This window comes from Caloenas nicobarica, chromosome Z, assembly GCF_036013445.1.
Source record: "Caloenas nicobarica isolate bCalNic1 chromosome Z, bCalNic1.hap1, whole genome shotgun sequence".
Lineage (NCBI taxonomy): Eukaryota > Metazoa > Chordata > Aves > Columbiformes > Columbidae > Caloenas > Caloenas nicobarica.
In genome coordinates, this window is record NC_088284.1 from 18,330,810 (window position 1) to 18,355,609 (window position 24,800).

Below are 24,800 nucleotides of genomic sequence, written 5' to 3' on the forward strand. Positions count from 1 at the left end.
TTTTAGTATTAGCAGTATGAGACCACCTGCACATAAAGATTAAGTTTCCTGTACTTAAGGAGTTACTCATCCTGTATGTGACTGCAATTTGATGGTCTGTAGCAAGCTACTCATGCTGTGGCTTACCAGAGAGAACACCAATTAACAACTATTAATTTCTTTTGGTTCTCAAACGTCAAAAATAGGTAAATATGTGAAGCTATTTTAATCAAAATGGCACTATCCTTTTTCGCTCACTTTGCACTTCTCAAATTACAGGCACCTATTTTAATCATCGAACACATCACTCTTCCCACCATGGGCCAGTGACAATAAACAGATCAACCATAAGCCTTCTTTTTTCCTCCAAACTGAGTACCTAACACTTCTTTCTTTATAAATATCCTTAGAATTATTCATCACTCCTTGATGAGCTGTATTTCCACTATCTTGATTTTGTATTACAATAAGGTTTGTTTTTTTCTTTCTGCATGTTTTATCTGCTATTCTATCTGCTGCTCCTCTGTAACTGATGTTCACTTCAAGTTATTCTCAAAAGAAAAATCTGTCAACTCTTTTTGCCCTAAACCCAAGCTACTGCTTTCATACTAGGAAAATCCATCTTTTTTGCAACACTTAGCTAGTCAACTAGCCCACTTCCATCATCATCTGCCTTATTTCTCTTTGGCTCACCAGCAGGAGAAATGTTGGAAGACCACCTGGACCTCCAGAAACAGTGTCTACCTTTTGTCCATTTATACATTACTGTCTTCCAATTGCCTCGGTGTAAATTGCCTCAGAATGAGAATTTGTCTGCCTTCATTGGCTAAAGATCTTTAAAGACATAAAATTGCAGGACAAGAACTTGATAGTGATTGGATATTCCTAAATACACAGCACTCTCCCCATACTATCCCTTCCCTACAAATCAGAAGCAATTCATTCCTCTTGCTTCTTTGGTCTGATTTGCTGCAGACTGGCTATAGCTGCAAACTAGCCTGCTCCATTCTCTGCTCTTGTTTAGTGACAGTCAGTATTTCTCACACTGATGTGGAGTTCTATAATTCATCAGTCCATGCAGCTCTCTACACCATTGCTATGTGATCCTCCAGTACTGGAAAAAATCTGTCCTTCATATAAACTTGTGCAACTAGTAAACTTGTACAATTTGTACTTCATATAAAAGAAAGTATTTTGGCTGAAAAGCAAACTATGGCACATCCATTACAGCTCCCCTCAGTTGCTCATGACATCAGTGGAAGCAAAGCATTTTACTAGGCATTTCTGCCTTGTCATTTCTCATTAGCAGGAAAATATACTTTCATATTATAATGGATACAATTACGAAAAAATCCATGGGAAAAAAAAATTAAGAAAAAGACAAAATAGTCAATAAGGTCTGTGAGTGACACAGAAGCCATTTCTTGACTGAAGAAATAGGCACAGGCATTCTTGAACCAGCAAACTGCATTGGCCAAGACCTCCAAAGGCAACTCTCAAAAGGAAGTTTGCTTTCATAAATCAGTTAGCACTTAATTCTATCTCCACTGAACAATGTAGCTGAAAAAGGAGTGGGGAAAGAGGAAGAGGAAGCCAGAATGCACCACGCTATTTAAGTTAGAAGTATTCTCTGCATCCTTTTCCTCTAAAACCACCATGCAGGTTTATGGAGCTGCATAAGGTTTTTTTATCTGCTAGTTGCTGACAAAAAGGATCCAAGGACTGCTTATGCAATGCAAGGGGGAGTTTAACAATACCTAGCCTTTGCACAGAATTAAACAAATTTCTCTAGTTGCAGTCAGGATGAACACTGTTTTCCTTAGAAAATCCAATTCTGGCCATGTGACAACCAGGAAGCTTATCACACAAGCCAACCCTCCGACAATCTAATCTTGTTTTAGACAGACTCTGTTAGCAGTGCACATATTTTAAGTGACAAACTAACTACGATCCTTCATAAGTCCTTAAACTAAAATAACACTCAGCAACGCAGTCTAAAACATTTTAATGTTGAAATGCGTTTGGGCTGAGAATCATTTCACCTATTGAGACAGCTTGACCATAACTCTTCTGCACTACAAGGAACACCAGGCTGGCAGAACGACAGGTTCCCAAGTGCATTGCCAACATAAAGCACATCTTGTGCTGACTGGATTAACCGTCATAGCTTAACCACCTGAGATAAGTTTGAGCAGAGACTTCATGCCAGAACTTGTCACTAGAACTAGGAAGCGGGAGATTTGGGCCAGCATTTATTGCTACATGGAGAATGAATCAGTAAATCAAGAGGGCTCGTGGAGTAAATATGCAAACCAGAGCTTACATAAGAAGCTTGGAACATGTTCAAAACCTCTTGAAATAAAGAAGGCACAAGAATACCGAAGGGATAAGATACAGTGGGCACTCTTTAACCAATGTTTTCTTTATTCATGTGGAAGTGTTGATGGCAAGACAACTGAACAGGATTTTCCTTAACTGACTGTAATTACACACAGCTTCAAAACTGCATTCTTAAATAAAGCAGAGTCAGAAGATCCAATATACAGTATCAGTCAATCGCAGAAGAAGTTGCAACGCTCTGTACAAGTGAAGATTTCTGGAACTTGTTAAATTCACCTATTAGGCAGAGTATGTATTACAAAAAGAAAAAAAATAAATCTGACAAATTTTACTATTTAATGTTTGGTCTTAAGTTTCTTTTATCTATTTCAGCTATACACAAGTAAGAACTCATTTATGGTCTGTATGTTCACCATATATTTCAGTACCTGTAAATACACATTGATATTTTACCTCCCTGTTTGACCTAAGCATTTAGTAGTGTGCTCACTGTGGATTTAGCAGCTTGAGAAATTATGGCACCTTTTCCAGAAACCTGTTCCTTACAAAACTTTGAGAAGCTGGAGAACATACACTCAACTGGCATTAAGAAGCCTCTATTCACAAGGATCACAGAACATCAGAAACACTTACTAGGTCTCCAGTGATACCTACAGTAAATACTTCATAACATGCTTTACAATTCAACTATTCAAGATCTGCCTGCAGCCACAAGCCTATTGCAAAGCCAGCATTCACTTCTCAATACTGTCCTTTTTAGCTAGTAGAGATTTTCATCCTCTAATAAAGACTCATTAATCAAGACTGTCAATGAAACAACAGGAGTGAAAAAGGGACTAGACATAAAACAAGAGCAAACTGCTGCAAAGCAACAAAAAACCCCTCGAGATTAACCAATGCATTTGAATGATCTCAGTAAGACTTAATAAGCATTTCAATATGAAAACAAGCAGATTCACAAAGAAACAAGGATTATAAAATGAGATTCTAATTCAACATAAAATTATTCTTGATATTCAAATAGGTATCAGTCTACTGTCTTATACATATTAGGGAATGTTAGTGAACAATATGAACAACATAACAAAGGAAAGGACGCTTTCTAAATACAAGCTCTGCACTGTTGCTTAAATTTTGTATTTTGTTATTGTTAGCCTGGCAGTTAATAGGACAATAATAGTCTATTAAAAGTCTCAGCCTATCCACGTGATACAAATAAAATCACTTCTCTTTTGTGACTGTTTCTTCACAGTATCACCCACTAGTCAGAGAACTGTGAAAGAAACCTCAAAAGTTTAATAGAGAAAAATGGCACTTCATCAAATTCTGTTACCAAGGGTCTACAGAAACAATAATTCTGCAGCCCCAACACAAAATATCAAGTACTTCTAATAAATACAATAAGTATTTTCCCTTCATAAAGATAAAATCTGCTCCCCAAAATAAATATTTTTGCCCTTCCTCTTTAGTAACCTTTTTTATAAAAACCCACTCCTTTCCCACAAACCCATTTTCAAGAAGTTCCAACACTTACACTGTCTTCTCATAATATTTCCTAATTTAAATCTCATAAGGCACCTGTATTTCCAAACTCATCTTTTCTACAATACTATTAAGCATTCAAAACAGCATTTTTGCTATTAAAATATTTTCCCTCCCAAAAGTCAAACATTATCTGTGGATAGTTACACGTATTTGTCGGTGTACTCTACCTATACCCTGGAATCAGAGTGAGAGATGGAGAGAGCAGAGCAAAAAATGCTCAGTGGTCCTAATTAGGACTAAGACAGTATATTAAGATCAAGCTAACCCTACTGGAGATCCTACTCCAGTATATTAAGATCAGAACATGCTGTGATCTACTAAAGACTTTCATGACACTTCAGTTAGGCACACACTTAATAAAAAAACCACCACATCATTCTGGTTATACTGTTCCTATGGCAGGACAATATGAACAATGGGATTAAAAGCAAGTTTAAACAAACAAAAAAACCTTCAGTCTCAGCCTCCCCCAAACACACTACTAACAATGTAACAAGTATACAGAACCAAAACAGTACATGCTTGCAACTGAAAAAAAACAAAACAAAACAACACACACCCCAATCATATTAAGCTTTCTCTAGATAGGATTATAGCATTTAAGTTAGCTTACCCAGGGCAGAAGTATCTGTTTGAAATTGTTTTTCTTTTTGGCAGAGAGCTACTTGAATACCTTACCGCAAAAGAGGTGACTGCCTTGGAGTATGTAGCATTCAAAGTAAATAAACAATGCGGAAAATTATAGCAAAGGCAATGAAAAGTCAGGTTGCCTACACGCAAGCGCTCACACAGAGCCATTTCAACATGTTAGAACTGCAGACACACAGACCATGTTCTGTGACCCAAGTGCGACAGACTGTGCCACCACAGTGAATGTTTCTAGCGCTTCTTCTCAGAAAGCAACCACAATTCACAGTTCTTACACATCTTCCCTACAAGCTACTCTAATACAAATTTAGCAGTTCAAACAAAAGTTTGTCATTCTTAGATATGAGGGTGAGAAGAGACATTATTAGTACATTATAGAATAACTGGAACAGTAAGTACACCCAAAACTTTTCTTTCCCCTTATCTTCTTCAATACGTTTGGACAGCCACCTACCCGAATCACTCCACCACTGCCAATTCACACCACAGCAGCCTGAATCAGTCTCTGAACTTGGACCACAGAATCACCAGGACACAGAACAGAGTTTATTAAACCATCCACATGGATCTGAAAAAGAATTAAGAAGTATTTTCAAGATGATGGGTATAAGTGGCCTTGCACAAAAACTAAAAGCATTTCAAACCCACACATTAACTTTGTTTTACACCAGAATTAAACACAGAAGACACAGAAGTGGTAATATGTAACTCAGCACCACAATCACCATTCTACAACTACTCATTTTTGTCCCCTCCCAAATCTCGAAGTAAAGCAAACAGACAAAGCAGTGTGCCAAAACACAAAAAAGGTAGAACAGATAAACATCTCCTCTTTCTATGCCAGCCAAAACCAAAACATATGCATTGCTAGCAAGCTTGGGTTCAAAACAGCTCCCTTTCTGTTACTTGCATGAATGGAGTTTTAATGCAATTGTCAGGTTAACAAAATGTAATCTAAACCAACAAGAAGCTCTGTGTAGCACTTCAACTGGATGACTTCTTAGAGCACTGCTGTTCTGGTGAGTCTGAAGTACATTCCCTGAAAGAGAATCTATACCACCCACACTGCCACAAATACTCCCACAGTCCTCATGAGGAAATAAAACTCCTTGCAACAGATGAGGCTTTAAAAAAGCTGCAATTATTTTAATTGGACCTGCCAGCTGCCTTTCATTTAGCTTAACATGAGGTTTTATTGAAAGTCTGCAGCCACAGCAATTGGCAAGAGTGGAGACAGTTGCTTACAAGTAGTTGGATCTATTTCTGAGAAGCTTACTCTGCCTGGTGAGCTTTTGCAGAGTACTGCCATATACTCTATATGTTGAAGATAGAAGTTTTATTATGTGGTCCTGCCTACTAGACCAGAGTAATGCCATAAGTCTAAGAGGTATATTGAACACACCCACAGCCTCATCTTGATGGCATTTGTTGGGGCCGGTTCAAGTAAGGTGCCAAAATATGGAAGAAAGAATATACAATCAGTTACAGAATAATGGTTTTGTCGTCTGCTTTTAAAACAGCAAAAACATTCAACACAGAAAAAATACATATATTTAATATATCTAGGTATCTAAGTTGACAACTGGAATCTTTCCTGAAAGTAAAAGATTACTCAGGAGATCACATCCTGATTAGCCTACTCTTTTCATAAAGCATTCAATATACAGACACAAAACTGAATTTCTCGAGTCCTAAACTTTCCAAAGCAAAGAAGAGCAACAGAATAATCAGTAAAGTAACTGTTTCTGTCACTTCTAGAGCACTCTGTGAGATTTAGCAAACTCTAAAACCTCCAAACCAACATGATTGTTTAACAGGTCTCAACTGCCTTTTCCAAAACACTGCTGGTATAATATCAGCTTCCCGTGGTAACATGGCCAGCACAGCTACAAACTCTGAAGGAAGCCAGGGTCGATGACTGTACTGCTGCTTTCCTGTCTTGCTCAGGAATTTAAAAAAAAAAAAAAAAAATTGTGGCTCTGGAACTTTCCTTCCAAAATTTTCCTAGCACTTTTACCACTTCCCCACCTAGAGCCAAAATTTTTGCATGACTGAAAATGCTAATGTAAGTATTGTATTAAATCAAGTTTATATCTGGCCAGCAACTCCCTTCATACACACCCCATTTAGGAACTGCTGCTCTATGATGTAAAGGCTGAAACAGCCTTCTTGGCTCTTAACTAACAAGAGCTGAATAACTTCCCTCTCCCTTGTCTTCCAGTATTCCACAGAAGGTTAAACTTTCAGTTCAATTTGAGCTTTTAGTGGTATCATTACCGCTAGACAGAGGACTGTGGAACATGCTGACTCCTCCAGATTATGTGTCCGAGTTTGTGACTAACTCTAGCAAGTCTCGAATTCTGCGATACCTTCCACTATACACCAGGTAGCAAAAAAAGGATACAGTAACTGTAGAGCTATATAAACAATGGACAATCGCACAGATCATTACATAAAATATTATCTAAGCATTATCTAAGATTGCTGCCTAATTAACACCAATAACCAATTCCAACTCTGAGCACTGATGGGCAGGCCACTGTATGAAAAAGCACCCATATTACATTTGAGTTATAAACTGACTCTAAAAGAGTTATGAACAACCAGACTTTTCAGACCTAGAGACATTTGTGCTGTTGAATTCACAAAAACTCCATTTGTGGCCCTCTGTTACAGTTGTTCATTTTTCAACAGTCCTATGATATGAACTATCAGGGTCTGCCTAGCTAAATGAAGCTTTGTTTAGCTATTGCAAAACATAAGGTTGGGTTAGTATTGCTATCAAGCACTTCAGACTTTGAAAGAACAAATCCTAGAGCCCATGCTTAAATCAGTAGCAATATTACATTATAGCCCAAGTCCATCTATCACTTTGAGTAGACTTACTGGAGGAAGATGCCAGATATAACATTGTAATGGACACTACTCCCATTTCATTATAAATTCCACAGAAAGCCAAGAAGCTCATCAGACCACTATCCTAGCAATATAGGTGCAATTGCTGATAGCTGTGCGCAATAAAAACAATCACTTAAAGCAGCAACATTGATTTGGAATATGCCATTAATCAAGATTTAATGGGGTCAAAAAGACTATTTCAGATATTTGTTAGTTAGTTCTACTGATCAGTAGATCTATGTATAAAGTCTTGCATTTTGTTTTCACAAGGAACAGACAAAAATTCAATTACTACTACATGATTCTTCCCTTTTCATTATCTTCATCTACCATGACGAAGTAAAAAGGGATATTTAGATTTTTTTAAAGCATAATTTGGCTGAATCCACAGGCCAAAATAAGGGAAAAGAGAAAAGAGAAAAGTACAAACTTAGGAATACATGAACACAGCTACTAAGAGCCTGCATACAAACCTTCTAATTTAGCAGCTAAATTAATGCAATTGGGTATGAATGGAATAAACAAAACAAATGTTGTCCACAATTCCTTTCTGAAAGCTAATAAATACTTCAGTATCTGATTTTTTCCATTAAGTGAGACAATCAGAGGAGACATATAATTACAGATAACACACCCAAATTAGTTGGCCTATATTACAATAAGTTTTGATACATATTTATTCAAAACAAACAAACAAAAACCTAAACACAAACAGTAAAAAGTGCTTAAACGTATTTGACTACTATTTTTCAAAATGTGAATACATAATTTGGTTATACAGGAATTCAGTTTGCTGGAAGCTAGGTGACTGACAAGAGAGGGCATCAACTTGCAGGTAGTTTGTGATCTTAGGTACTTCACACTGAGTAGCTGAACTGGTTTTTACACAACCTAAACACAAAGCTGACATTGGATCCTAGATTCTTCTCCAGACGAGTAACTCAAGGGGAGCAAGGGAAGCCTCCTCAGCAGTGTCTTTTAATCTCACTAAACTCAGCTTGACTACTGGCTAAAATTTCAGCATGCAGGACTCACAGTTCATATCCAAGTATCAACACTGACACCAGGAAATTTGTGATCTTACCAGGGACAGAGTAATTTCTATTTTGGATCTTAAAATTAAGAGATCCTAAAATACCCATTTTCCCTCTTCTTTCAAGATCTATAAATATATACACATATATCTAAAAAGCAGTGTCCAACTTGTATTCTAACGACACAGCAGAATAAATAAATGTAAAAATATCTGTACAGTTATCTTCCATGAACTTTTGCTGCCCAGCATTTAAGACATGACAGATGCACTGAACCTAGACTTCAGTGCAGATCAGAAAGATAACTTGAAAAACAGAAAAACTGAGTGCAGTTCAGAGTACTTCAATCAAACGCTCACTGGAAGGGGAAAGGATGAACACAAATATGGAGTTATGCCTAAAAAAAAAAAAAATATATATATATACACACACACACAGTGTCCTCAGGTTCAAAATTGATTCCAATTTACCATGCTCTAGATTTTTATTACAGATAGACTCTCACAAATGAAGTAGACACATGAAAGAAACATGAAAAAATGAAGGCAAAATTTAAAAAAAGACTGCACATCCTATCTTCTGAAATTAAGGCTTGGTTTCGTAAGATCAGACTTCAGTCCCAGAGAATTTAATATCATTACAGGAGTTCCTCCCAAATATGCAGATCACCATTCAGAAACTACCTTAAGGAAATAACTCACTGTCTCCAGACTCCACAGAGGTTAATCTTTGCGCCGCACAGTTTGAAAGAAGAACTAACACATTAGTTATCTTCTAAAATATAACATTCAAAATAATTTGGGACTCAATATATTCTGTTGAGCTTTGTTTCCACCCTTGCACCCTAGGAAAATACATTACCTTCCAGCAATTGCTATTTCCTCTGATGTGCTACATGAAATACTTATAAGATACGCAGTTATTTTGCAGATTAAAGAGCAGGACATACAAATAGACAACTACCAGCATAAGCAGTTGCTTCTTATCTGCTTATGCATGTTTTCAAAACTATCCATTTTATAACTTACTACTGCAGTAAGCAGGCAAATTTCAACAAAGCTTCTTTTGCAGAAGTAATTGTTGCTAACACTGGTGTGACTGAAGAAAGAAAAAGTCCACACAACTCAACTTAAATGTGTCTCATGCAGGGAACAGCAATGAAAACTCACATCTCAAGAAATTAGTTTTACTTGAGACTACAGGAACTGCGACATTTTCCCCCTCTTCTCTTAGAAAGCGGGCAAAAACTCACTAGTGCTTTTCTACATCACTCCACTCTAATCTCTTCAGAGAAAGAGAGATAAGCATACTATCAGAGAGTCTTTAAAAGCTGGTACGAACACAGGAAAAAAAAAAAAAAAAAATCTGTTTCTGTGTACCTCATGCCCATCAGTGCCAGCTTCTCCCTCCCAGCTTGGCCCTTCTGGGAGAGAGGAAACAAAGATCGGAAGCTTTGTCACCTGCACTTCATGAGCACAGGACAGACAAGAGTGACTGCTATGGCACACATGGCACCTTTCACACCCAGACAGCACATTTCCAAGTTTTTAGAATGATGAAGCTAAGTCTTCTGTTCTTCCACCTCTCACCTCCTAATTATGTTGTACCTTTAATCCCTCCATGAATGAAGGGGGTTCTACACTGCCCTTCTGAGAGGAAACAGTAAAATATAGTAATGGCACCCCACATTATCAGTGGCAGACATTTGTAGTTGCATCATTGTACCACTGATAACATACAAGATATGAATTTGTTTACTAATCATACTGACTGTCCGTCATCTGTCAGTTCTCCATTCATACTAGCCTTGGGATCTAATTTGAAAGCAGAGCGTCCCACATTCAAATACTGTTGACCTATACATGTCAACCAAGATATTCCTCCAGACAACGAAAAATATAAAGCCACCAGAAATCCCTAGGAACTGAAGAAAAGTCTCAAGACAAAACACAAAATACAAAAGACTCAAGAGCAAGCACTTTGAAAGGTGTCGTTCAAGAAAAAAAGGACTTCAATGATTCTTCTCCTTTTCCAGTTCCAGTTCCTACTGAAGTTAGTTATTGCCCATCCCTGCAGCAATTACAAACTATTTTACTGATAAGCATGAAATTCCCAGCCCGTCAGAGTCTAGAAGTCAAACTGCATATGTCCAAAAAAACCTCAGGGAAGATAAGGAGTGATACACTTTAAATCTGCCCAAACCAAGACAAAACTGGGTAAGTATCCCAGCTTTCAACTGCACTTGTGACTCTTATGGAAGGATTACTGAGGATCGAGTCAGTGATGAAGAAGAGAGCAACATTTACATTTACTGTGAACAAGCAAAAGACTATTCCAAACCAGCAACTAGAACTCAAAAGGCAAGTCAATCCCCATTGTGCTTAATTCAGACTAGGGACTGCTAAATAAAGAGCAAGCTCTGCTTTCCCCTCACACCTGCCTTTTATTAAATCTACAGTTTGCATAACCACATCAAGAGTCCAACCAGTAAGTGACCCAAAATACTTAACCCTGCAAGCTAAAGTGGGGAATTTTTTTCTAATTACATTAGCTTGCTCATCAGCTCACTGAACTTCAATATCATGAGGGAGTGTAACTGCCTACTGTCAAATGAGATGCAGCAGAATATAAGACTATACGTTCAGTCACAGTCTTTCTAAATTAAGACTCCTTTAAAAGTAAAGGTGATAACTTCATTGATTTTTTTTTTCTCTTAGTATCAAAAAGATGTATCAAAACCCATATGCAAGTATAGTTTAATGTTTACAACAGCATATTCCAGTAGCAAAATTCATTCATGTGGGTCACACTTTATAATTTAACCTGCCTTGGTTTCACAGTTTTGGTGGGTTATTTTCTGAAAAAAAATCAACCAGTGAAGACAGGAAGTTTGGAGAGGGGACAAGGGGAAATAATTTTTAAGAATATTAACCGTACCAAACATCTCCAGGCAACCAAAAAGAAGCAAAGACACTCAGGTCAGTAAATAGTTATGGTCCAGGCAGTGACTGTGTCAGCAGTTCATGTTCTACATTCCGAGTTCAAAACTGAAAGAAACATTTACAGGATGTGGTCTTCTTAACTGGAAGATATGCTTGGTCAGCAAGTGCTATGCATGTTTTTGCAACAAAAAGTCAATTACTTGCCTACAAAGCAAGACTTAACATTTATAAAAGGCTTGAAGGAATGGGATTAAACTACACAAAACTGATCAGCACCCTCAACATGGTTAAGTTAAATATGCATTTACACTTTCTTTTAACTAAAAAAACTCTTGAATTCCAAAGTCACCAATACATGAAGGAGCCTTGTCAAGAAGTGCTCATGATAAAGAATTTCAATGGGGCTAATTGCAACATTAAGGTTTTAAAAAAAAAAAAAATTTAGAAAAATACTCAATATCAACCTGTAATTCAAAACCTGAATACTGAATAGATTTGTAAAAAGGGGGGGGGGGGGAAAAAAAAAAAAAAAAAAAAAGAAAAAAAAAAAAAAAAAAAATCAGACCTGAGATACATAACTGGCCCACTGATCTAAATGAATCTTTTCTTTATCCTAGCGCTCTTAAAAAGTAACTGAAGATTCAGAAGATTCCCAAACTTCCCATAGCATCAGAAGCTGCCACTTTATAATAGACAATGCCCATTACTTAGAGCAGGATGCATCCTCCTTCCCATCTTAAGAAGGATTTCTCCCATATGAAGTCCATATAATAATACAGTTCCTATTAACTGTTAGGTGTTTGCACATAAAGCAAGTATAGTAATTCGCATGGATGAATCCAGTCTCTCTGCAGTGCACACGACCTTCTTATCCAAATTCCTCTTCGGCTGCCCCTCCTACTAATTTATTAACTAAAAGCCACCCACATCACACATCTGAAAAACACATCTAACAGTGAATCCTGATAGGAAGAAAAGGAAATAGTGGGTGCTTTTTTTTGGCCCACCCCATCCCCCCCCCACCTCCTTTTTTTTTTTAATCTTCCATGATGCTGCCTTCTGCCCTGCTCCAAAGTCAACATTACCGGTGTCTTGGAAAGCTGCAGAAGGGACACATCCAGGAAGAAACCATGGGAAACGATGAAACAAAGCATAGCAGCCAATATACTTTCAAAAGTCACATCAGTTTATGTCACGGTTAATTAAAATCACACAGATTAGAATTAAGTTGCAAAGTACCTTAACAGAATATCAAGACAACTCTTTACTGAAGAGGTAACAAAAGACATACTTGGTAAATCCAAGAAGCTGCTTCTACAATGCTATCAACTGCACAGAAAGGTGTTAGGAAAAAATTTTGAATGAACTCCAAAGAGGGAAAAAATTTCAGCAGACTACATAACCTTACTTGTCTATTAAAATCTGAAATAGCAAGGGCTTTGGTGACAGTTTAAATAAGTCAAACTGTGAGAAAATACAACATATTATAACTGTTGCAAGTATGAAGCAATCTGCCACCATTTACAGGTTCTGAAAATAAAAACATAACCTTTTATTAAGATCGGGTTTTGTGGAACTGCATTAACACTATGATAGTAGCGAGTCCAACCTGAATACAGATGTGTGAACTAATTTCCAAGTTCATTTGAAAATTAATTCTTGTTACTAGTGATGACAAAGACTGAACTGGGAATAAGTTTGAACTTGATATTTCACACTGAAAATGTCAGCAAACCAGGCCAGACTGTAGAGAAATAACAGATGTCTCTAAGGTGGAGGGAGGAGGTAAACACCCATAGGAACTTGCTACAGTGCACTGGAAGTACATTTCAGAAATACAAAAGGAAAACATAGACCTGATAGTGCATTTTTTTGTACTACTATTTCTGGTACTTCCTACAATTCAATAGCTAAAGAACAGAGCTGTAACCACTGATATCTAGGAGATGAGTAGAAACATCGGAATGAATTGTGCTTGAGCAGGTTAGGCCTCCCTTTAGCTAGCGGGACTGCTACTCATTCATGGAACACAAAATTTGATGACTAGAATGAAGACAGACACCACACTTCACAGAAGAATGAAGGCTGGGAAGGAGAACAGCTGCTGAGCACCTGAACATGTTTTCCCAAGAATCTCCCATAACTACCCCAAAGAAGGCTGAGACCAGACAAACTAACACACATCACAATCAGGGAAGGTAGGTGGACTGCCAGAACAAACACAAAAGCACACAAGAACCCAGCTGATGTGGACCTAGACACAAACAAGCAACTCCAGAATTTGTTTTGGATCATACGCCTCATCTCTCAGCAGATGAGCCCATCCTTAGTCAGTGGTATCATTACCATGGGACAGTTAAAAATTTTGGGGAGCAGGCAGGATAGAATTTAAAACAGAAAAAGAAACATTAGCATCTCCTCTTTCAGTCTGGGAGACAGGAAGACATCAAGCTTCTACTTCGCTTCACATCTGAGCTCCTAGTATCACGAAGAAAAAAAAGCATAGAAATGCTGATAATTATGGCCTCTGCTACAGCCAATCTTCAGATGAAGCTACTTTTTAATCAAATATTTTATTTAAAGAAATCCACGCCTTCTACAGCTAGGAAAAGAAAACGCTTGCCCTCACTCCTTCCCCTCTTTCAGGGACCTATCACTTCTTACACAAGACAGAACACTAAGGATCTTATGTAAGATGAATCACTGAAATTAATTTTTAACTGCATGGCTTAACATAGTGATGAAAGAGCAAAACAGAGAAGAGAAAAACAACATTCAGAAAGGACAAGCAAAACTGCTTTGAAGATCCATACTTCATTCCTGTGGGTTTAAGAGAGAAAAATCAAGACTTCAAATTATTTCAGATAAGAAAAATCTATGCAAAATAATAGTTAGAAACTGATCAGATGGAATTACAGCTTCTAGAGAGATATGTATTTTTCTGTCAATGCAATTTTTAGTACCTTTGCCTTCTAACTAGAAGGCATCAAAGAGACTACTACCTCCTTAGCAAACAAGGAAGTAATATGTAACAAAACAAGCTCTGCCCTGGGCATGTTTCTGTATCATAATTAAATCCTGCAATATTTGAAGCTATTGCTTGTAAATGTTCCCACTTTCTGTCTTGAGAACTTGTTGGAATTAGAGTTTGGGCAGAAGTAACATCTTTCACTGCTCAGAAACCCTGGTTTTCTGCCTGCAGTATCAAGCAATTACATGTAACTCTGTAAAGAAAACATGTAAAGAAACAAACAAACAAAAAAACCCACACCAAAACCAACCAACCAACCACCACCACAAAACACACCCCAAACCTGTAGACTGTGCAGGGGCCTAGATATCCAAGGGGCAAAACATTATACACTTTTTCCTATACAGCACCTCTATTGATAGCCTCCTTCTTTTATTTTCCACCTATGGCATATGTTGTCAAAAGTAAAAATGTGGTATGGGGAAACAAACGGTAGTGAAAATGCTGAAAGTGTAAGTCAGCAATCAGTATTTAATACTATCCTCAATAAAGAATTCCATTTTAACCCCTTAAATCAGGAAAGAAACCAGATTTGAAAAACAGCTACCACATTCTGTTTCTCATGAGTGTGATATTTTTATTCATTTGACATATGTTGCTTCCTGAACAGATTCAATGTATTTTGGCATTCCAGAACAAAACTGCTCTCATCGTGTTTGGCACTTCACATACAATGCAGCCAGGAAGCCACTCCTTAGACTATGCAGCCATCTGCAGCAGATACCAGAGGTTTTTAAACAACCTGCACTGCTGCAAATATGCAGTATTTCAATATATGAGAAAATTCTTGTCTGTTAACCAGACTTTCCATCTAATTGCCTGCAGACAAATTCAGGCAATATGCAACATGCAACAGTTCAGTATAAATGAAAGCAGAAAGGGAGGGAAAAACAAAAACAAAACCAAACCCAACCTATTTCTTATCGGAGATTCATAGTTACTTAATTTTGCTTTCTAAATTGTCTGGTTCATATATTAAAACAAAACAGCCTCTGATGCCCTGCTTTACATGCACTCCCCTCCAAAAAAGTAATTGCCAGAATTCCTAGCTAAAACTAGGATGGATCAGAGGTCAGAAGAACACAGAACGCCCAAAACAATATGACACTTTCAGATACAAAGCAAGCGAACGCTGCACATACAAGCAGAGGTGGAATACCACACTCAAAACCCTCTACCTAATAAGATGGATAAACTGACCAGAACCTAAACAGGTTACACAATTCAGCCTGTGGTGACAGGAACACAAGTGGAAACACATTCACAGACCAGAGCTCAAAAAAAAAAGACTGCACATGAGTATGTATATTGATTCCCTATTTTGGGACTGTTAGATTTCAAAAAACTATATCTTACCAAAAACACACATAAGGATGTGTCCTGACACTTAAAATACTATGCAGTGCCCTAATGAAAGTCACTACTTAAAGAAATAGTATATACAATTGGACTTCCACTTTAGAATACTTGTCCGTTAAAGAACACTTCCGTCTCTGTCTTGTAAGTGTCAGCCACCCCAATAAGCCAGTTTAGTTTTGGTTTTCGCTTTTACATTTGCTTAGTATAAAATGCAGTACTAAAACCAGTAAGCTTTTATTTACAATGCAGCTTAAAAAGAATTTTACTTTAACACACCTTTTTCACTGCTATGATAAGGAGCAGCCACTATTTCTACAAAGAGCAAAAGTTCGAAAACCTCCAGTATTTTCCCAATTCTAAGCATCTTCTCCCTCTAGTTTATACAATAATTATGACACATATTAGCTCAACGTTATTCTCAGCAGTTTTAAGAGTTACTGTCCTGGGCAAATAAAGGAATCCCTGAACCGTACTTCTGTCTATTTTTTTCTTCTATATTCATTTTACAATTGATACATACATCCTGATCCATTCCAATTGATTGCTCACAATTGTGGTGCACAAGAATCACTCCTCTTTGCACTAACTGTGGTCCTAACTACAACACTCCTCACATCTCCCATTTGGTTAAGCACCTTTATTCTTGTCCTTTATTTACTCAGCTTTGCTCTCACAATGTGTATTTGATTTTTGCCAACTCATAATCTCTTTTCACTCCCAACACAGTAATGAAGCATTTAAGCTAATGCTTTTTGAACTAAATTACATTTCTCTTTATTTAGTGTTGTTTTCCTCTAAATGAACAGATGACGATTAAAGAAAAAAATAGAGCTGTTGTTTTTACCTTACTACCTGAGGCATTTTGGAGATCAGACAAGCAACTGTTGTAACAAAATTAACAGAAGTGTATTCTTGAATTGTTTCCAAAGCATTTTCTGCCTCTTTGGACAGGGAAGAATGATAGCTTACTGCTTTACAATAAATTAAAAAAAAAAAAAAAAAAAAAAATTACTTTGAAATTAGATAATTTTACTGAAGTACCATTTCTCTTTAAGTGCTGTTATCAACATAGATAATAATTCACTATCTAACGTCTAAACCAAGTTTTTCACCCGACAGGAGGTTTAAGGAGAAGTAAGATTTTTCCTTCTCATCACAGTGCAAACTATAGCCTCAAAACTGAACTCAAAGTTGATTTAATAATAACTCAGCTTAAAATGTTACTTAACTTCTGACATCCTGTGCTTTCTAGCAGGAGAAAAAAAGAGGTACGATACCCCTTCGACACTATTGAAGTGAAAGGTGGAACATTGCCATGATGATTTGCTATTAATGTCAGTCTCTTCTCAAAGTAGGAAAACTGAATTGAGTAGCACAATATAGGAATTTCAGATGATTTCTTAACTGCGATTTCAAATAATTGAAATTGTGCATACTTTCCTTCAGACTTTTCAAATACTAAAAACAAGTTAATACAAGTTTTGGGAAAATGAGTAACATTTCAATTTTGAGTGAAAGTTATTCCTCTGTAGTTATTTCTGAAGTTGAAGTTTAAAACTTTGTCAAAATTTAACACAAATGGAATTATGGGTGACCTATGGATCTAAAGTGAGGAAATATTTTAATTCAGTGGAAATAGGCAGGGACTCCCTCCATCTGGGGGCAGGGGGAGAAAGTGAGAACTTTTTTAGAAGTTTAAGGAATTATTTGTTGGTTCTTGATCAGTTGGTTTATGTAGAAGGAGAAGCAAGAAAGAGGATGAGAAAAAAGTATTGATTAGAGACATGTTTATCTCCCATCTCATAAGACTTTATTTTAACCTGCTCCATCGACAGGGCCACAATCTTCTCCTTAAAGTGTCACAGGCTGCTGCTGCAAAACAAATTCAGTAATACTAATGTCATGAAAGACTACGGGACATTTGAAGTCTTGACAATACCTCTCCCACAGCTCCCATAGATTTCCCACAGGAAAATCCTGCAGAAATATTTGCCTGCTCCACCATTTTTCTCTAGGAAGAGCAGCATTGCAAAGAGCACACAGGAATGCCATGATCCTCAGCATTTCCTCTGCTTTGCTTCAGTAAAGCAAGACAAAATAAGCAGGAGAGTAAATTATTCTCATCCAAGCCTATTAAAATTTATTTTAAGTCTATCTTGCTTTTCTACTACTTGTGTTGTTTATATTTTCATTTATTTAGATGAAATCTTTTGTACTGGACCAAAAGAATTAACGTCTCGATTAAGAATAATGCACTGGAAGAACAGGATTTTCTAATAGCCACAGAGAGCTCCCTCCCCTACAACACACTGCTCAGGAAAAAAAGTCTCCTAAAATAAAAGACACAAATAAGATACATTATAGTTAAACAGTAGTACAGTAAAATAGTAAAGCTCTGGTAGTTTCCCCTTCCCCCAGATCAACATTTCTGATCTTACCCATCAAAATCAGAGGCAGATGGCTTGCCAAAATCAGAACAGATGGAAAAGCACAGATTTAACTATCTTTTTCTCCTCTTTCTACTTAGAGTTGGGTCTCTAACTTAATTGTTCAGTTGTTCTTAATAGTTTCTCAATATCCATATACGAACCTACAAAAGTGACCTTAAAGGAAAATTTCAGGTTTCTTCCAAATACTGTTTTCTAGAATTCTACACTCTAATCCCTTTGCCTGTAATTCCTCCCAGAAGGAGACTGACTAAAGAATTATTTACTTAGAATAAATCACCCTGTATAAGTTTACTAGAGTACAATTGAAATAAATGGTATAAGGGCTGGATAGCTATGAATCAGAAAGACACGAACTTTGGAATTTTCTCCCTCAGTGATAAACTTTACTGCCAACCCCCCCCAAAATACAGGGCACCTCAGAAATTAAACGACCCGCAGCTCCAGGGTTAACATCACATATGATTATCTGACCAGAAGTAACCCAAAATGAGTATGTTTTCCTAAAAGGAGCTACCAAGCTGACATTCCAGGTCACCACAGACTAATTTGCCACAGCAAGCAAACGTACCAGCCATGGGATATCAGTGCACATCAACAGCTGTCTGCATGTTCATCTCCTCCTTCAGGTATACCTGCCTCATACGCCAAAGTGGAAACTAAGTGAATTCAAGATCTGCATTTTATACTCCATAGCATGAGCATGAAAAGTATGTACAGAGCATGTAAGTCACAAAACTTTTAGATTGCTATACGTATTGCCACACTTTTCAGTTTACGTTTACTGAAAATACAGGCCTCAACCTTGTAAATACTTCTGCAACCGAGCTTTTTTTGTCTGTTTTAAGGACAGGCATGCATAAGCACGTACAGATTATTAAGCATAACATTTCCACAGAGGAAAAAAAAAAATATATATATATATATATACACACATACATATAAAATCTGTGTTAGTATCATTACTTAAGAGTTCTCTGATATCCAGTTTCAAATATAAACCTCCATCCTATCTTCAGGGTAATCTGTAAGTAAAGACAGAAGACCTGCAGTAATCTGATCTAATTGCTGACAATTGGGTTGATCTTCTAAACCAGTTACATTTATGTAACTACTCCTACATTTATACAGTCCTAAAATTACATTCAGCCCTTTGAAGGGAACTTCAAGGCTGATGTGGCCCCCGGTGAAAATGAGTTTGACATCCCTGTTCTAAACTATCATTTCTCCCCTCAGGGAGAATAGTGCCAGGATGATTGCAGTCACAAGTGAGGGAAAAAGCAGCAGTCCTCAAAAAGTTTCTTAGCAGCCCACCAGAAGTCTTCCAGACAAACCTGGAAACACTTTCTGCTATCCAAACAGTTAAGATGACATTCATAGTAGTTTTGGATGACTGAACCTGTGACTGACATTGACAGGCATCTGGCATGGCATTTCAGATGTTTGCTCAGATGTATTGATGTAGCTCAAGGCATCCATGCCTGCTCCTCAGGGGGCGTGGAAGTTTTGGAAGATATATACTGAAAAACTCCAAGGACAAGGAGGGCAAGGAATACTGAAGAAATAATTTCTGCAACTAAACTAAAGCTAGACCCCACCTTATGGGACAGAGGACTAAGGAAGCACATGAAACTTTTCTTCCAGAACTGTCTGGGAAGATGAAGCCCACTATGCAGATGCTACAGGAACTTCTCATGCCAACTAGACTTGAAAACTGGTGAGAAGGTTCCAAAGGCAGCAGCAAAACTCAAAGCACAGTACTTCAGACACCAAGACTGTCCATTCTGCAGCTACCTTTAACATACTAAAAGAACTTCCAATATTTGGAATTTAGTTATTAACACTGGTGCTTTCCCCACCAAGGAGAGTAAGGCCCTGGCCACTTCAAAGGGAGATACTGCCCATTCCAAATTAAGAGTTAAATTATAACTGTTTCATTTCAAGTATTTGTAACTTTCTTTCCTACCTGTTTGCTCCCAGAAAGGAAATTCTATTCAAACAGCTACAGCCTCTCCCACTGAAAGTGTGTAATAGTCCAGAATAGTCGGACCATTTACTACTTGGACCATATCTATGTATCTCTGTTCATTCCACTCCGCCAACTTCATGATGGGGTCTACCAGACATGAAGCACAGCACTGTACATATTGAACTATACAAACATGCAGAATTCAGTGTGCTTAGAAGACCTTTTTGTTTGGAAAGAGAGCTCATGCACTCAGTGAATTCCAAACTGATCACACTGAAGATACTGATCTACAGTTTTTTCCAGTTATTATTCTCACAATGTGCATCTAAATAAGAGAATTTTAAAGCTTGTTTCCTTTTAGCAGTTGTTTTATGTTGCATATATAAAATAGCCTTTTGCTTGCAGAATTCAATTATACAAAAGCATGAAATGAGTTTGAGATACCATAGTTCTATATACAAAAGATACAGGAGTGTATAATATTGGATATTTAAAAACTGAAAAATATGAAAAAAAAAGTGTATTTTGGAATCACCTCCTTTCTGGTAGTTTTGCTCTTACAGGAACAGAAGTTGTCCTTACCAACATAGGTAAACTTTAAGGTTTAGCCTTATCTGGATAGATATAGAACGGAGAAAGGCCAAAGTATTCCCCCACCTTTCATAATCAAATTTGTGTAAAAGACTTGTTACCTAAAGTTTTCTTGGCCATGACAGAAAACAGGACAGAAGCGTATGGCACCTCATTCATTATCTACTGAAGTGAATAAATAGGGGGGGAGAGTACATGCTATCTTATCTAACAAGACTGAGCATTCAAGCGAAAGAAGCTCCAAAGGCTTCTGACATTATTTCAACTTCCAGGACAGCACCAGCAGCCAAGATCACTCACGTTGTTCTCAGACTCTGCTTAACCATCACTCTTTGTTCTTACGTATAATGATAACTTAGTATCAAGTATCTACAAATTAGTTACAGATACAGAAAGAACTAAACTACTTTTGAATTTAAACTACCCTAGGGAAGCTAGTCACAATGGTGATGTTCCCAAGGTAGGTACACTTCAGTTTGGCTTCATGTCAACCAAAGGAAGAGGTTTGTTTAGCTTCATTTCTCAATTATGCGTAGTCACAATGTATTTTTAAAGGTGGAACGTGCAATTTAGTGTTGATACATCATGCTTCTGTATCACCTTCAGGGGAAGAACAGGTGAAACTAAACAGAGTAACAAGCCGAATATCCAGATTGAAACACAAGCATCAGAGAAACAAGTATCTTAAAAAGAACTGGTAACTAAGGCAGGAGAGCAAAAGCAGCAGCAGAATTATCCCGAGATTACTATATAATATAAATACTACCAATTCCAGCATAGCAATATTCACTTTTTCCATTTTTCTTAGGTAGACTATGAAATTTATAAATCTCTCCTAAATCGGCATCCTTACCTCCAAATCTTAACATTTATAAGATTTTACTCACAACACACGAACATTGTATTCTTAATTAGAAAAAGAGGTTATATTTCAATAAAGTAATCTTTTTACAACACAAAATCCTTCAAAAAAAACCCATGCCTATCTTGTCATTAGAGCAGCCAAGTTTCTCTATCACCTGTCCAACTCAATAGAATTGCTTAACCATTAATTATTACTAAAGTACACCAATTTTACCCATGTCTACTCAGCAGGAGAAAGCATGCCAGCTGTGCTGATACAGTGGGCTCTGCATGCCACCTTCACAGCTGGAAACTGCAGTGGCACACTGCAACTGCTCCCCAAGAGACAAAGAGAACTATAAGGACTGCAGGAAATCCACGTTTGAAACTTTGACAGGCACCCACCCCACCGGAAAAAATACTTCTGGTCCAGAAGTGGACCAGAGTCTGCTGTGCAAGAAGCCACAAAACTGGTCACAAGTTACCCACAACACTAACAAAAAGATATTCCCTATGCATTCAAATCACTAAGCAAAACTCCCAAAAATCAGTTAAAATTCAGAAGCTGTAGAAGATGTAACCTACACCCCAGAAGAGTGCATTGGACTTCACAGATGTTCCAAAGACACTAGGCTAGCCACGTAAAAGGTTACCACAAACATTGCATGTTCTAAACATGGGGCAGGGGGAGCATTATCTTCAGTCTATTTACTACACAAACTGATAAACATATTACCTTCAATGTTTTCATTCTGATGTGAACAGTGCGTATGACATTGTTCTACTTACTCAAGAGTTGACCAGGTAGAAGAGCAATGTTTCTAAATCCTCATTTTCCAGATAAGTCACATTTAACTATTTATATCAACTGTCATCATCAACATTTGCATGTTCACATAGGAATACAGTCTACTATTTTCCTATCTGTCAAAGAAGCTTTTCCGTCAACTCAACTAGTTATTCAAAAACATTAGATTTTTAATTCCTCTATGTGGAGTAAATGTCAGACCTTCCTTCAGCAGATCAGGTTATTCCACAGGGAGAATCTGCTGAAGAGGTAACATACCAACCATTTGATCTGTATGGAACATTTTCCCTAGAAGATTTTCCTTTTTGCTTGGGGGCAGGAAGGACAAAAACAAAACAAGAAAACAAAGCAGACAGCCAGTGATTCATTGCACCCCTACAGGAAAGCTGAGTTGAGGAATTTGCTCCATCCTCTTCTATTTCTAGAACCTACTACTAATGTATGCTACATATGTGCAAGCCTTTCCTTAGCTTTGATGTTCCAAGCATGGCTCTTTATGCCTGGGACTACAGACTCTGAACATATTTCACTGAGGACAAATCATAACACTGTTTTCTTATAGCACCAGCTTAAATCATCATGCAACTTTCAATCAACAGTACTTTCTCCATGGAGCACCCTCATCAACTCTATATTAATGTGCTATACATATGGATACCCTATAAAGCACCACATTTATACCAAACATAATCTACTGGGCAACTTATAAGACAAAACTATTCATATTTTAATATGACAATCATCCTAACAGTAATCATATTCCATAGTATGCCATATACTGTAACTTCTAGCTCTTTGATTGCAAGCATTCCTGCCCAAAATTCCTGATGTTTACTTGAGCTTAATTTAATTAATGAGCAAGGAACACCCAGGTCAAAACAATGTTTCCCCAAGCCATTGACACGTGCCTACGAAAGTGTTGTTTCAAGCAATATGAGCTACTATGTGTATACTTAAATAATTTTATTCATAATATATCAATATCAGACTGATTTTCAGTTGAGATGCTTGATCTTGAGAAAGGATTCACTCCCTCAGCACTCCTAAACTATGTTGCTGTCATGAATGGAATTCTATGATACAACCATTAGGTGCAAGCAGTACTGATTTACACTTTGACCATTAAAAAGGGCTTTATCCATAGCCACCATGGTGACGAAACAGCAGCGTAAAAACTTGTGGCTCCACTACAAGGATCTATTATTCTGCATGGCATTGAAAAATATCAAGTGCATCATGAGAAACACAAGAGCTCTGAAAAGAAACAAAATTGCATCCATTACCAACACACTGGTTTACAACTAAATTTGTCATGCATTGCAACAATTCCCCCACACCCACCCCCCGCCTCCCCAAGAATTTCAAGTCATTATTGGGACTGAAACACTGCTTTGGAAAGTGATTGCTCCTTGTAAAAGCATTACTCTATTTAGACTTCATTGCTTTTCTGCCAAACATCAGCCATATAAGGAAACTGAAGTTCACTGTCATTTATTTTGTTCAGCCCTTTCTGACACTTAAGAATAACCCTTACCATTGCCTGGAAAGGTAAGTCTATAAACTGGGAGCCAAATAACTTACTTGTTATCAACCACAGAAGCCACTTTAGGTCAGTCAAATGTTAATATTTTTCTGCACGGTATATAAAACAGGTGGAGTTGGATTAATAGCTTTTTTCTCAAACACTACATTACTCAATACTGTTAAAGAGCTACATAAAAAACCACTTTGTTCAAACCTCTCAAATACCAACACATCTCAGACGCTGGAGAGACTGAAGCCCAGACATCCTATCTGACCAACATGCTGCTTTTGAGTGTGACAAAGAGGAATAAAAATTTAAATAAGCTAGCACAGAGATGTGGCTTCTAGCCCATTTTGAACATTCACAATACAAGAAATTCCTTGCCTTCACGAAAGAACTAACCAATAATTGCCTCTTTGAGGCATGTGAAATGAGTCTGCGGGTGAGCAATATTGCTTTCGCTACACACAACTAAGTTAGCTGGCATAACTTAAGAAGCACCAGCAGTTCAAAATCTTACAGCAAAACTTCGCATTTAGTTTCCCCTCCAACAGTCCTTCAAACAGGACTCTTCACAAAAATTATAAAGGCGAAAGTGGTTGCCAAAACCAAACAAGGCTACATTAACATGGAGGTTGAACTGCATATACTTTTAAGAAGTCAGACCACTAGCTACCTTTTTTTAATTGACGTTCTTAAGATAAACTTGTGCAAGGATCAAAATTCAAGACAGACCTCTTTCACAGGCAAGCTGAAAAATATGCAGTCCAACTCGTCATCTTGAGGACAGAGGGGGCGGAGGGGAGGAAAAGAGGTAGCGGCAGCAGTCGAGAGGAAAAAC

General features: G+C 37.4%; 1 protein-coding gene across 7 annotated transcripts in view; it reads right to left on the minus strand.

The window, feature by feature from the left end:
- Nucleotides 1-24,800, minus strand: part of ERBIN (erbb2 interacting protein) — a 118,051-nt gene that overhangs the window by 92,362 nt on the left and 889 nt on the right. For 6 of the 7 annotated variants that reach the window (XM_065657837.1, XM_065657840.1, XM_065657836.1 and 3 more), the window contains exon 2: nucleotides 4,967-5,080. The exons of the other annotated variant lie outside the window; for it this stretch is intronic. The gene's annotated coding sequence lies outside the window, so the exon portion shown is untranslated. The remainder of the gene's footprint in view (nucleotides 1-4,966; nucleotides 5,081-24,800) is intronic. 7 annotated transcript variants of the gene reach the window in all.